Below are 13157 nucleotides of genomic sequence, written 5' to 3' on the forward strand. Positions count from 1 at the left end.
TTCTTCCAGGTCACACCAAGGCAGTCTTAGCTTTGGATCTTTCCAAAGCTTTTGATCGCATTGAACATCAGGCGATCATGACTGCCCTATCCCCTTTGAATGTGGGTGTGCGCACGTATGCCTCCATTCAAGCATTCCTCATTGACCGCGCAGCTGAGATACACTTCGGCCCTTTGTCTTCCTCCTCCTACACGCTTCAGATTATGGGCACCCCTCAAGGGTCCGTCCTTTCACCCTTTCTCTTCAACATTACCCTCATCACCCTCGCCCGAAAATTGGCAACTATTGCCCACCTGAAGCACACTCTTTATGCCGGCGATATCACCCTGTGGACCACCCACGGCTGTGACGGCGGCATAGACAACACCTTACAGGAAGCTGCCACACTCACCCAAAATTATGCACGAACCATCGGACTGCCTTGCTCCCCAGAGAAGTCCGAACTGCTCCTCATCCGTCCTAAGAACCACCGCTGTCCCCGCTCCCTCATTGTCATTGAACTGAATGGCGACCCGGTACCTGAGGTTGGCACCCTCCGTGTATTGGGCCTGCACAACCAGAACGATGGCAAAACCACAACCACCCTCAAGAAACTCAAGCAGGTTGTAGGCCCGATATCGCTCCTCATCCGAGGGGTTTCGGGACATCACAGAGGCATGAAGGAGCGCGACCTATGTCGCCTCATTCATGCCTTTGTCCTCAGCCGTGTGCTGTACAGTACCCCATACTTACAACTATCCAAACATGACATAAATGCTTTGGATGCTTTGATTCGCAAGGCATTCAAGCTAGCACTTCACCTTCCCCTCAACACACCCACAGACAGATTACTAGGCCTGGGCCTCCACAACACGATCGGGGAACTGGTGGAGGCCCACCGACAGGCCCAATACATCAGGCTCACACAAACCTCCACAGGTCGGTATATGCTGGACTCCCTCGGAATCAGAACACCGGCCAACGACCCAACCCTCCTCGCCATCCCACGACCCCTTCACCAGGAGCTCCTCATCAGGCCGCTCCCGAGGAATATGCACCCGTCCCACCATGAGCAGCGCCGCAGAGCTCGTGCGAAGGCACTCAATCGAGCGTACGGCCCCGAGCCGGACGCCGTATGGGTGGACGCTGCCTGCACGGGTGATGAAGCAACAGCAGCTGTGGTGGACTCCTCTTTATCCGCCCTTCTCACACTACCTCTCCCTCGAGACACCTCCCCAAAAGCTGCAGAGGAAGCCACCATTGCACTTGCTATCACCCGCACGGAAGCCCGGTACATTTTAAGTGATTATAAAACTGCGATTCTAAGTTTTGTTTGAGGCCGAGTCCATGTCCCTGCTTTTGACATACTAGACTCGGCCGATGCACCCCCGCCCCGCCAAGTAGAGCTGATATGGGTGCCCGCGCACCCCGGGAATCCCGGAAACGAGGCCGCCAACCTTTTAGCCCGAGGTTCTTTAAACCGGGCGCAAGTGCCCTCGGATCGGGGATTCACGAAGGAGCGCATGCACTCATTCAGCGAGCTGACGCAGGCCTACAGAGCCTCACGCTAGCTCTACCCCCCGCCCCACCCCTCCCTAGATAACAAACACGCAACGGTCTGGCGCAGACTACAGACACACTCTCTTCCCTCACCCCTTACCCTAGCCCACCATCATCCCTCCTTCCCCACTCCGGCATGTGCCCTATGCCCAGAACCCTTCGCCTCTTCCCTCCACATGCTTTCCTTTTGCCCGGCGTGCACTCCCCCGCGAGACCTAGAGAACCTCAAGACCTGGGAGGACTGGGAGCCCCTGCTGCGCTCGGAGGACCCGGCCGTGCAGACCATCGCAACCGGCCGGGCTGCCAGTGTTATGGACCTTAGGAGCATAAACACTTGAGTGCAGTGGGGTCGTGCGGGGACCCTGGGGCGTGCCCCGAATTCCTTGTGCAATAAAGTTTTTCTCTCTCTCTCTCTCTCTCTTCCTCCCTTCATTTACGGGGCGGTTAGGGTGTCCTCCGAGATGACAGAAAATTACTGCATTTCCTTTCCTCAAAAAGCCGGTAGCCACGCTTGACCTGTAGACGCGGCGCACTGCGTTCGTTCAGTTGGAGGCGCTGCGCGCTTTCGCAACCTACAAGGCTTAACCAAAGCTAAGCCCCCGCCGATTTTTTTTCCTCACGCTTCACTGCGCGCTATTCTTTTTTAACAGCTTGATCCATCTTATCAGGCGCAGCGCAAGGATGGTTTGCTCAGTAATTTGCTTTGAAACAGCTTAGAATTAGCATAGTCAAGATATCGGCTTTTCAAGTGCACTTTCTTCCGCTAGAAAAGATTGCTTACAACAGTAGCAGTGCAGTTGGACGGTTCCTTCCGCGTTGGGCTCCACTCTCCTTCTTTGAGATGAATGGTCTTGCCAATCTGTCCATGTCTCGGAATACAGAACAATACGCAAAACTCGGAGGCCATTCAGAGGCCATTCAGCGCCTCCGCACCACAGCCAATCAGATCAACGGCCTTAACCGCCGCATCAGCACCAGCCGCAGAGGTATGAATGAGGATGACATCTGTCGGCTCACGCAAGCTTTCCTCATTAGCAGGATAGTCTACTCCTACCCCTACTATCACCTCCGCCGGAAGGACGAGGAAGCTCTGAACATCATTATACATTCAGCGTACAAAGCGGCACTGGGGCTACCTCAATACGCCAGCACACAGCACCTCCTCCAACTCGGCATCTACAACACGCTCACAGAACTCATAGAGGCACACAAGACCGCCCAAATCCACCGCCTCTCCCGCACTAAACACGGGCGGCTCATACTTGACCGTCTCAACATCAACCCCATAGGCGACGTCCCCCCACGACGCGCATTCCGATAGGGGTCTATAGCCGCCTAGTTATAAAACCAATCCCCAAAAACATGCTACTTGGCCGCCATGATACGCGCCGTCAGCTGAAAGCCCAAGCACTAGATGCCACATACCTTGCCGACGAACACGCAGTATACGTAGATGCTGCACGGCAGAGTGCAAACACATACGTGGCTTGTGCAACCTCGCCACAGTCTACTCTCGTCACCGCCGCCACAGTACTGGAGAAAGCAAACGAACGCGTTCTACTTAGACTATTCACTAATACAATGCTGTGCCCGGCAGTATTAAAACACTTCGATCCCGCGTTCACTGGCAGGTGCAAACACTGTGGCGAGGTGGCTGACACCTACCACATGGTTTGGGCTTGCCAGCGCAACTCAGCTCTCTCCCCCCACCCCAACCCTACCAGAGAGGAATGGGAGGCGGCCCTGCTTGGCTGCTCGGACCTTCAGGCCCAAAAGGCTTTGGTCAAGAGGGCTAAGCTGGCGGCTTTGACCAATGGGGTCCCGGAATAGGGACTCCACCCATTGCGGGGCTCTTTAAGAAAGCCTCACCTCTTTTATTAAATCAAGGCTTTTCATCATCATCATCCACAGTAGTAGCTCAGTCTCCGACAGCGGCAGAAGAAACCGCCATCGCGCTGGCCATCGCTGACCCACGTACGCGCACAGTCCTCAGCGAGTCCAAAAGAGCAATACAAAATTACTCGGCAGGTTTTATCTGCCACCCCGCTGCACGCATCCTTCGCGGCTGCACTCCCGACCATAAGATCAACCTGGTCTGGGTACCCGCCCACGCGGGAAACTCTGGAAACAAAGGGGTCGACCGACTAGCCCGAGGACTAACGAACCGGGCGGCCGGCCCCACGAACCCAGACGCTCTTGCCGAGGCTCCCCAGACCTTTGCTGAAATTACCAACCTCTACAGAGAGATGAGACGCCAGTTCCCGCCTCCACACCCCGACTTGAATCGAGCGCAAGCCACCTTGCTCCGCAGGTTGCAGACACACTCTATCTTTAGCCATTCTAGACTTTCACTCATCACAGACGGGGAATACGACCCCGTCTGCCAAAATTGTTACCAGGGAGAAATCGCCACCGAGGCTCACATCCCCTGGGGTTGGGCGGGAAATCCGCCCCCTCGAACCTTACTGCCAGCTCCCTCCGAAGACGGATGGAACGAACTCCTCAAAAGGCCAGACAAGAGCATCCAACTGGCACTCATTTCGTGGGCCCAGGAAGTCGCCCCCACCTGGTGGCCACACCAAGCCCACCTGCCCTAAATCCCGCCAATCTATGGCAATAAAGTTGTTTCTCTCTCTCTCTCTCTCTCTCTCTCTCGGAAACAAAACTCTTCCCAAATCACTTGCGGTTCAAATGCTCTTGAACTTGTTTAGAGAGAAAATGCTATGGCGTATCATGAAAATATACATGGATTGCAGTCCGTGACGTTCAGTGCGTTCAGGAGACTGGGTAGTATTGGGATAGGGTAGCGTGGTCGGGCCGAAGGAGGGTACGGGGAAGTCGGAGACGTGGTTTAAGGCGAGAAAAGGAGGAAAATTTTTATACAGACTATTTGCATGGTTTACAAGAAAGAGCACCTGAGAGTGCCTCTCAGTGGAACGGAGCTTCTTCGCCAACGAGAGTGTCTTGGCCGCACTCTCTGCTGATTTTTATATGCTCTTCATTCCCTAGGAACCCTGGATGGCGGCCGGGCCTGCTGCAGAAGACGTGTGCTGCTCTTTCGAAGCTCAGTCGATGGAAAGGGGTACAGGCTGAATCATCAAACACTGCAGGAAAGGAATTTCCCGACGTCTACCAGCAGGTGAATGAACGTCCTCGTACTCCCCGCCGGTGTCCGAAACAGGAGACCTCTGTCGAAAACACAACCGTCTTTAAATTAACAAATGGTAATTGAGGCGACAAAAACGAATAAGAAAATTTGCCTCTCCCGCACCACTAATGTATCGCGGGTATAAGCCCAATAGCAAAATAAAAGATTTGGCCCAAGGGCAATTGTGATTTTGCCACCCGAAGGTGGAAAGAAATCAATAGGGAAAGCTCTACTTTAGCGACCCACCGCCGAGGAAGCGGGCCCGGGGAGACTCCCCTGATCTCCCCTGGGACGTAGAGGGATGGGATGGGCGTTTGGAAATGGGAAACTGGAAATTGGTTTGGGTTGTGGGAATTAGGTGGGATTGGGGACAGCAGGTATTTTGACCAGATTTGACTTGATTTGATCCTGAGTTCCTTTTCAGGCCTCCTTGAAGGGCGAGCACTCAGTGCACCAATTGTGGGCCCTCGGCGTTGGACGTACTCCCACACCACAGAGAACGTTTTGCCGGCGATCTCCGACCGTCCGAGACAGGGAAAAACCTACAGGGGCTCGACTAGGATCCCCTCCCACAAGCCAGGTTCCGCCACCCCGACCCTCCCACAGTACTAAGAGACGGATATTTCACAGCACTCGTTCGGTACTTCGGCTCTTACTCCTGCAGTACTCGCACACACTGCAGCCATCCTTTCACGGTTTTCGCGGCGATCGTGAAGCCTAGCGATCGCCCTGGCATAGTATGTGAAACCTCAATCCATACTCCCACTCTTTCATGGTTGAGGTCCTATCCCTTCACACGTCTCCTCCTTCCTAACCATTTATCCCCTCCCTAAGAATATGCATCCTGAATGTCACCCCTCCTGCAGAGCACCGCGAGCCTCCGCGCTCTGGCGTGAGTACGGAGGGAAACCTGACGTGGCTAATGGGGACGCCGTCTCGTACAGCCGCTACCCAGCCCACACCCTTGCAATCACTGACAACTCTCTCCAACCAACTCTTACTGCCTCAGTCTACACTTCGACCTCTGTTGATACCGAGGAGGCAGCTATTTCCCTTGACATGATGCAGACCTCTGCGGAATACTTTTTCAGTGACTCCAAGCCTGTGGTATACAACTACTCGGTTGGACGAGTGGCACCCCCAGTCATCGACATCTTACGTTCAGGCACCATCCCCTCTCGCCCAATCCAAATCAACTGGGTGCCTGCTCACGTAGCCCATCCTGGCAAGGAGGCGGCTAATTATATCGCTCGCGATTCGACCGACCAAGCTAGCCCATCTCCGCCGTGAATGGATATGCGTGACGCGCTCCTCACGTACTACCATATTACTTCACACTACTAAAAGTACGTGGTTGCTCCTCTTTTCGTAGTTTCGTTGGTTCGCAGAAATTAATTTCGTTAATTTTTTGACCACGGGTCGGCCTCATTATCAAGGAATCTTCGTATCAATATGCGCTATCCACACATCCCACAATATCCGTGATGCTGCGGAAAAGGAGGTAGCTTCCTCAATATAAGCACGCTTGGCCCCAGTGGAAGATCAGCCGCTGCGGTAGCTCGGTGCTTATGGTGCTCGGCTGCTGATCCGAAAGACGTGGGTTCGATCCCGGAAACTGCAGTCGCGTTTCGGTGGCGGCGAATTCGTATATCTGAGGCCTGTGCACTGTTCGATGTCACTGCACGTTAACGAATCGCAGGTTGTCAAAATGATCCGGAGCCCTTCACTACAGCGTCCATCATAGCCGGAATTGAACCCTATAAACCAATCTAAAGAAAAGTGAGCTAGCGCTTCTCTACATCTGCATCGGTAAGCGCGTCACAGACGTTCGTTATACAGAGGCTCACATCTGTGTGTTGTGGTCCAACTTACGGAGGTGCTTTCATCAAGTGAGGCAGCGCTGGCGCGTGGTATTGCGCAGTCTGCCGTGTATTAAAGTAGAAGTGTCACGCGTATGGTGCGCTTGTGTTGACAAACGGAGCTTTATCGACACCACGAGCGACACTGGGTTGGGATGAGTCACGGGGTTGGGATGACGCGAGTCCCAAAAGCACATCAATTTTGTGCACCAAGAACCGATGGTACAAATGAGAAGTGTGCAGCCTGCCACCTTGCCTCGTTTCTTTCCTTCACCGGCAACGACGCCTTTGGAAAGACAAAAACATGTTTGCAGTAAAGGAAACGTACCATTTCTTGGTACGTTTTTTCAAGGCTCGTATTCCTGTATGCCCCTTCCTATTAGTTATAGCTCTTCCCTAAATACTAGATCGGTGTACCAGAATCACATTATTGGGTCCGAATGCCTCTACGGCTAAATCAAGTTTTCTTTCCATTCAAAGTAACCTCCTCATCCTTGCGCATTGGCACGGGCTGAGTCGTTACGTGTGATCTCATCTGCATGGGTATGTCGATCTTGTCGGCAGCTTCCCAGGGCGGACTGATTCTGAGCTTCTGCAATATTTTCTTGCCAGGCTTAGATGTTGAGAGCCTGCTAGTTTGGTTGACACGGCGGACCTCTATTAGTTCGTTGTTAGTGTTGTCGATCCCTAGTTGTGGTAGGCGCTCGGTGGATGTGCATAAAGGGAGACAAAGCACCGTATTTACAGCCTTTCGTATAATAGCATCCAGTTGGTATTTCTCCTTTTTCGTAAGCCGCAGGTACGGGGTGGCGGACGTCATGGAGAGAATGAATGCCTGAACTAATCTTAGAGCCCCCTTTTCTCTTTGCCCATTTCTTTTCTACACTATCCGGCATAGCATTCCAGAGACTTCCTCGGAGTAGGATTGGAGCTGTATGATTGTTGTGGCGTTGGTGTAGCCGTGGGGTATGACGGCTGCCAGGATTTTGGTCTCTTTCATGGTCGGAACGCTCATATCCTGGATCGTGCTAGCGTGCGTTGGAGTGCACGGTAAAAGGGCCTGATATCATCTTTCTTGCCACGGTCGATCAGGGATAACTCGGATTTCTCGGGACAGCATGTTAAGCCATGCCTCGCCGCATGCCGGCACACGGCGTTCACTGCTTCCTGAAGGAGGTCTTCAATTTTGCAACGATTTTCGGAGCCCTTCACTACGGCAACCCTTATAGCCTGGGTCGCTCTGAGACTTTAAACCCCAAGAAACCAACCAAGCCAAACCATATCGTAATGCCGTATATAGCGTGCTCAATGCGTTGGATGTGGTCTAGCTTCTGTGGTGGCCCGCGCATGGTCAAGTTAAAGAGAAGCGGAGACAAGACTGCTTCCTGTGGAGTGCCCTTAGAACACAGACTGAGTAGAGAGAAGGTCCGATAACCGATATTTCTTGACGGTTTCCTAATAGAGAGAAAGTGCCTGACGTAATTTTAAGTATCGTCGCCACAGTTGACTCTGTTCAGCTCCTCCAGTATTCCGTGGTGGGTGACATTGTCAAATGCTCTCTTCAAATCCAGAGCAAGAATGGCCTTGACCTGACATCTACCGGGGTTGTCCAGGATCTCCTTTCTCATACTAAGGAGGATATCCTTTGTAGATAGCTTTTCACTAAACCCGTGCAGCGTGCCTGGAAGAATGTCATTGTTTTTCAGGAGTATCTTTGTAAATAGGGTGTTCACGGTCCTCTAGAACAGTATACCTAGGCACGACGTGAGGGTCCTCGGTCGTAAATGATCAATATCGCATGGCTATGTTTGGCTTGGAAATTAGCCAGTTTCCACGTGTCGGGGATCCGGTCCTTTTTCCAGCATTGCGTGGAAAAGTATTTCAATAGTTATGCATCCTAAGGAAGTGTCATCCTTGTTGAAGGGCATCTTGGTATTAATCTGTCCGGCCCAGTGGTGGTGTTCTTATGTATGACTTCAAGCTCCGCCCTCAGTACCTCAACCGTTACGTCTTCGTCCATCTCTCCATTGGGTGCGTCGGTATACGCAGGGAGAGGGCAGGAGGGAACCAGGTCGAGAAATTTCCGTGCGAGTTCTAAAATTAGGGCTTCACTGTCACCTTGATAGCTGTCAAGGGTCTTCCAGAGCTTGTCTGCATGCTCCTTTCGGTTTCAGTTCGGCTCGATTAGGGCTCTGACGAGTCCAGCAAAGCGGAAAGTTGGGCAAGTTGGATAACGTTCATGATGTAAAAAAAAAAAAAAAAACTGACGAGTCCCCGTGCTTTAGACATTCCCATTCTACCACTGAGCCATCAAACAGCTCTAGCCGGTTTCGGTTAGCGAGGTTATGTGTGTAGTCATCCGCTTACTTGGTGAGTTCTGTAGTCTTCATCTTCAGCTTGCGATGTAGCTTTTGCCTCTTCCACCTCCTTGTCAGAGACCTTGCTTCCGATAGATGTAAGAGGTTCGGGTCAACCGCAGGGCTGTTCTCCAAGGTGTCCACGTCCAAGAGTGCCTGGCAACGGTTTTCATCTGTAGCCCTGTCTATGCCACAATATCTGTGATATTTTCGTCCGGGAGACGTGCGATGCTCGCTGGTTTCCGGCATTTTGCTACGTGAACAGCGCAGGAGACGATAAATTGATCACTGCCCAGAGACTCGCTAGTCTTAGACCAGGTGGCCTGCAGACTGTTTTTCACAACTGTGAGATTTGGAGAGGTGTCTCTGTTGACGGTATTGCCCGATCAGGTGGGTTACAGGTGGTCCGTTCAGATTGTAAGCCCCCTCCCTATTAGCGGTCTCAAGAACCCTCCTTTCTCACTGTCTGACTGATACCCCCATGCTTGATGGGATGCATTGAAATCACCGGCTATGACGAGGAGGTCGCTACGTGCCCTCTTGATATATTCCTAAAGAGCGTGGCTATGTGACGACATAAGTCCCTGGGCGACTGTATAGATTTAGTATGCGAAAATGTGTGCATTCCCCTCTGTGGTTCGGAAGAATTTTCGGGTAGTGGTTCTTACAGCCTTGCGGTAAACCCCTTGTGAAAAAGTATTCCTAAGATATGATCTCCTTGGATGGTTTGTACCGTTTCATGCTGATGACCGTATTTGCTTCTTGAAGCACAATTACGGCAGGTGTTGTCTCCGACGTGTCGATAAAAAAGTTGAAGCCTTCTTTTCTTTTCTTTTTGGATATCCGACAATTCCATTGCCAAATTATTGTTTCCTGTCCCCTATAAGCCGTCGTCCTTCTTTGTCTTCTTCCGAGAGGGTGTTCCTGTCGGCCTATTTGGATCTCCTGCTTCGGAAGTTGCACTCATTAAGTTTAGATTCCAGGTCGTCTCTAATTGTGGTGACAGCGGAGTTTATGTATTCCGTACTGCTGGCGGACTGATTTTCTAGCTCGTTTTTGACCATCTGGATAACTTTTAGGAATTTTTATCCAGCCCCTCTCTGTCAGCCCTCAGCTCTGCAATGATGCGCTAATCAACTGCCTACGAGTTTGGCGGGGTTTCGGGAGTTTTCTCTATGTGACAGCCCCTTCTTTGTTTAAGGATTTGTGCGAAGATGGGTACCGCATCCTGCTGCTGTTGTGGTTGTTTAGTATGGCCGAGTATTCCTGAGGTACTGGTAGGGATTAATCAAGGGCGTTGACGTTTGATGCTCGCTAGTTAGTATATCCTCGAACTAACATGATAGCTCGAGGATATACACACTACCGAGCAGACATTCCTCCCCGGCGGTACTTAAACATTTCAACGAATCCTTTGATCGCACGTGCCAGTTCTGTGGGGAGGTGGCTGACACCTTCCACATGGTTTGGGCGTGTCAATCCAACCCATCTATCCCCCCCAACCCCAACCCCACCAGAGAGGACTGGGAGGCGGCCCTGCTCGGCTGTCAGGACCTAAAGACCCAAAAGGCCTTGGTTCACCGGACGCGGGCGGCGTTGCTTGCCAATGGGGCCCCGGAATAGGGGCTCCACCTAGTATTGTTAGGGGAAAGGGCCAATAGGGCCCACCCCAATCACCTCTCTGTAAATATTTATTGCACTATAAATGTTTTTCACCACCACCACCCCACACGTGGAAGTATCTACTGATCACACTTCTACCGAGGAACATGCACCCAGTACACAACAAAGAACGCAGAGAACACAGAGCGAAAACCATCGCCAAAAATAAGAAAAAAAAGACTGGCGGGATGTAGCCAATGTCGACGTGGCGGGTGGGAGACATGGAGCGGTAGTATCGGCAGTGGTAGATGGATACGGGATACCCAAATTTACAGCCTCGTGACGCAGCAATGACATAGTTACGGCCAAAGAAGTTGCAATAGCGCTCGCTTGAGTCGGCACCCGAGCACACATATTAATTAACAAAAGCAAAACAGCCCTTTGGAACTTTGCGAACGGTACAATTTTCGAGGAAGCCAGACGCATCCTCTCAACGAACCCAATTAATCGAAAAATATCCATCATATGCGCACGAATCTGTTCCTGGCAACGAGGCTGCACACGCGCTCGAACGGGATCTCTACAACCAGACGACCGTAGAGCAGCCCGGATGCGACGGAATGAAAGATAGAAACAACCTGACATTTATTTTGTTTACTCTCCACGACTGTAGTGCGCATTATTCTATTTTAACAATTTCATCGAGCTAATCACGTGCAGAGAAAAGATCGTTCCCAAAGTAACTTGTTAGAAAAAGCTTTGAATAAGCATGGTCAGTATACCTGCTTTCCCAGTGTGCTTTCTTCTGCTAGAACGATCGGCATAGAGCAGTAAGTTGACGGGTATTTTGAGCGCTTGGATCCTTCGAAGTTGTTTTGTGTTCACCATATTTCAATAGCATCAATGTTTTTCATTTCGTTCGTGGCGCAAGAAAGCTCGAATAAAAAATTCGGGGACGATTAAGCTTCACCTTTAAGAGTCGAACGCGACAGCATGTGGCAGCGCTGCCAACGAGTCCACGGAACGCCATCGCCCGTTCGGCGCGACGCCTAGCCTGTGAAACAAATCGCTTGGAGTCTCTAGGAGTGCAGTGGGGTCGTGTGGGGACCTTGGGGCGTGCCCCGAATTCCTTGTACAATAAAGTTTTTTTTCTCTCTCTCTCTCTAGGATACCTATGAAAGCTCATTCACCCCCCGCAGAGTTCACAAACGGGCTGCAGTGACGCTGCTGACTGAATTGGTCTTTATTCGTCTCCGTTGTGATCGTAGAGGGGGAAAAGCCGTTGTAACTGTCTTACATATCAGTGGAAGGGATAGGAAACATTTTGTCCAAGAGAAAGAGGGTGCCACCCGCAGAGGTGACCTCTTCGTGTTTTCACTAGGCTCCGCAGTCGGACCAGCTGACATCTCCAAAGGTTTCGTATGCCGGTCCTCCAAACTGATATCCACAACCGCTGTGGGGTGTCAGTGCACGTTAACCATTCCCAGGTTGCCGAAATTACCGAAGCCCTCCACTATGGCAACCCTCACAGCCTGAGCCATTTTGTAGCGCAACTCCATAAACCCAAAATCAAACCGGAGGCCGTCAAACCGAACAGTCATAACTCCACCTATCGTACCTCAGCGTAAGCTGTTCGCATTTACTTTCATCGCTACAACATAGGTGGCACTGCCCTGCTGCAGGTCATGGCAGTGAATTGAAATGTTTTATAGAGTAGAACGCGATTTTAACGCGAATATTACGCCAGGTCTAACCGCTCGTCGCGTGGTCCGTGGCCCCCCTGCTCCTCGAGGAGCCGCCGCTGCGCCTAACAGTTGGTGTGACGTCAGCCTCCCCGTTGCTATGGCGGCGCGTGACATGAGCTTGCTCTCTCGACCGCAGCCAGGAGGAGCCGGTCGTGCCGCGCTCCTCGATGAGTCTCGCCATGGAAGTCACTGAAGAAGAGTCTATATCTGAGTCCAATTGCTCTACTGCTTCTGAACAGTTTAACTTTAAGGCGACAGGCAAGCAAGCTGGGAAGAATGCAAGAGGTTACAACGAGCCCAAGAAAGCGAAGAACAACCAGAAGAACGACTGCGGAAACGACAAGAAGCCGAAGCAGCTAAACGAGCTGTATCGAGTTCAGAAGCTGGCATTAGGCAAGCTAAACGGAATGAAGCCAAGCGGTTGTGACCAAGCCTAACATTGTATTGCTTTCGCAACCAACCAGGTTTAACCAAAGCTAAACCACACCAATTCTTTTTCTCAAGTTGGGATTTTCCACTTAACAACCACAATGTCCATGTGGTGTTATGACCGTGTTCGGTTTACGTTTGGACTTAGGGATTTCTACGTTCCAAAGCGACGCAAGCTATGAGGGACGCCGTAGTAGAGTGCTTCGGCGACCGGTGGTTATTTAACGTACACTGACATCGCACAGTGGTTGTGGATTTGAATTCGGAGGAGCAGCAGACGAAACCTTTGGAGATAACTGGTCCGAACGCGCGGCCAGGTGGCAATACTATGGTTTCGGCCCTTCGGGCAGCAGCGTGGATGCAATCCTTCGCGACCTCTTCGGGCTTCAGACTCGCAGGCAGCGGCTACCGGATCTGTGCGCGTTGTCAGAGTGGAGCGCTTCTCATATCCTGAGTTGCTTTGGGACATTAAACCCCA

The sequence above is a fragment of the Amblyomma mixtum genome, chromosome 1, assembly GCF_055824585.1.
Source record: "Amblyomma mixtum isolate Tamu chromosome 1, ASM5582458v1, whole genome shotgun sequence".
In the NCBI taxonomy this organism is placed as follows: Eukaryota; Metazoa; Arthropoda; class Arachnida; order Ixodida; family Ixodidae; genus Amblyomma; species Amblyomma mixtum.